Source organism: Helianthus annuus, chromosome 3 (genome assembly GCF_002127325.2).
Source record: "Helianthus annuus cultivar XRQ/B chromosome 3, HanXRQr2.0-SUNRISE, whole genome shotgun sequence".
Classification (NCBI taxonomy): Eukaryota; Viridiplantae; Streptophyta; class Magnoliopsida; order Asterales; family Asteraceae; genus Helianthus; species Helianthus annuus.
Genome location: NC_035435.2, coordinates 39,202,529 through 39,204,973, shown reverse-complemented (window position 1 = coordinate 39,204,973; position 2,445 = coordinate 39,202,529). Strand labels below are relative to the sequence as shown.

At 36.1% G+C, this 2,445-nt stretch overlaps 1 long non-coding RNA gene across 2 annotated transcripts; it reads right to left on the bottom strand.

Moving 5' to 3' along the window:
- Positions 1-448: 448 nt before the first annotated feature.
- LOC118490585 lies at positions 449-2,205 on the bottom strand. 2 transcript variants are annotated; one of them, XR_004889431.1, is made up of 4 exons: positions 1,977-2,205; positions 1,861-1,900; positions 1,589-1,769; positions 449-617 (listed from the first exon to the last, which is right to left on the bottom strand). It is a non-coding gene; the product is annotated as an uncharacterized LOC118490585 (long non-coding RNA). The 2 variants fall into 2 exon arrangements; XR_004889432.1 differs by lacking the exon at positions 1,861-1,900.
- Positions 2,206-2,445: the final 240 nt, after the last annotated feature.

Below are 2,445 nucleotides of genomic sequence, written 5' to 3'. Positions count from 1 at the left end.
CATTGCCTTTTTATAGTAAAGTATACTGATGACTACGTATGACTCACCTACGGCTCGCAAAGTGTTAACAATACTTTTTTCCATATGTTTAACCCAAGGAAGTAAGGCTCTAGCATAAGCTACCTGCATACATTAAATCAAGAATCACATATTATTTTTGTCTATTCCACACCTTAATGGTACATAAAGATTAGCTTAAAGTAAAAAACTAAAGTAATCATGTAATAAGTTACAATTGTAATTATCTCATATAAAATAAAACCCATCACTGATACTTGTATTATACACGAATCAAAAACTTAGAATCAAGAAAACACAATATAAGTGAAAATCTAAAAGAATAATTAAACATCATTTCAAGTTTTAAGGCCACCTCAACGCCACGCCACGCCACGCCACTAAGCCAATTTGGAAAGTTGAGTAGAATCAAGAAACTGGCATACCTTGAACCTAGCCTACAATCCGATCTTTCTTCTCTTAGTAAATTGATAGTCATTACTGGGCTATGCTTCTTTGTTTAGATCGCTTGCCAAAAAGCTATAGTCAACTTCACTTTCACTTGCCTGATTTCTTTCGCTTCCATCAAGGCTAGCAGAGGGGGCTAACCTTCGAGTAAGCTATATATAAGAATAAGAAAGATAGATTATCTATGCTAAAGGGAAAAGGGCATTCCTCTTTACTCTCAACAGCTTCTCAATCTATTGAACAAAATACAAAAAAAAAAAAAAAAAAAAAGAAGAGATTTGATTAGTTGAAAAGAGTGGGCCCCACCTTCTTTCCCCTTTAACCGGCGTTAGTGCAATGGAGCCCTCCCCATAGCGCTCCCCCTTTGGCGCCCAGGGGGTGGCTATGGGGAGCTATAGGGCGTTAACGACGCTTATGTGGCGGGGGGCTTTATACCACACCCCCTGGCCTAACTAATAACATGAACACTTATGAATGCTTGCTAGTGAAGAAATGTAGTATGTAAAGTGTTGTATTCTTAATCGTTGTGTTGCATCACCTAAATACACATTGCTTCCCAGAAATTCTTAGGTAGCGTTCGTTTCATGGAATGGAATGGAATGGAATTAGGAAGTTTTTCTTTGTAAAATTGATCTTGGTTGGGGGAGGGAGGAATTTGAAATCCCATGAATATCTTTAATCTATGAAATTTGTGACTATTTCAACATTCCTTAGAAATCCTTCACTCTAATGAAGGAATGGAATGGAATGTTGAAATAGTCACAAATTTCATAGATTAAAGAAATTCATGGGATTTCAAATTCCTCCCTCCCCCAACCAAGATCAATTTTACAAAGAAAAACTTCCTAATTCCATTCCATTCCATTCCATGAAACGAACGCTACCTTAGTTTTAGATATCTTAGAATATATGCAAAAATAGAGGTATTGTATAATAATCCCAGAGATCTTAACCAGTTACATGAATCATAAACACCTCAAATGAAGACCCTAATTTCAGCAAAAAAAAAAAGGTACTCCCACACCTCAGGAACTAAAGGTAAAAATTACAGATCAGAAAAGAATTTATATAAAAGGAACTAAGGTAAAAACTACAGACCAGTAAAGAATTTAAATAAAAATACCTGATGAACATTATTTTGATAATATAATTCCATTATTTTGATACTCCTCAAAGCAATGTGAACAACCGAAGGATCCGCATACGTAATAAACCCGAAGCACCTCAGACGACCAGTTTACTGATCTTTCATGATAACCAAATCTGTCAGGTCTCCATACTTTGTAAAATAGTTAACAATGTACCTATACACAATTATATACATAAACACTTCAAATGATGATATAAATAATGGCACTGTCATAATTACACAAACACATACAACTAAACACTAACCTATGGTAGTATCTTTGCTAAACCACCGATTAAAATCTTCCTATAACAATTAAACAAACGAATTTCTAGCTTATATCATCAACCAAATGTAAAAATAATATAAACTGAAGACGAACCTACGGCTTGCACCGTCACCGAAGCTAGGTTGCTTGGAGCCCATAGGAGATGAGTTTTTGCTTCTTGAATCGAAGATGTGTGACAATTTGGGGGTTTTAAGTGGTGTTATTGGGGTTGGTGGGGGAGGTGCGCTGGGGATTGGGTGATGGTCGTGGTGACAGTGTGGGCCGATGATAGTGGCGGTGATGAATAGTGGAGAAGATTCACCACCATCGTCGCCAACCTCTCCCTCTCTCCCTCTCTCTCTCTCTCTGAGCTTAACTTTCTCTCTCTATATTCTGATGGTGCTGTGTGTTGAAAAGTAAAGTAATGAAAGAAGGGAAAGATGTATGGATTAGAACAACAATTTTTTTTTTTTGAAAACCACCCCAAGCCCAAGTTACAACCAACCTAAGCCTAAACTTGTTACTTATTTATATGGTTTTAATATTAGTTATAAAAATCATATTAAATATATAAAAAGATAAA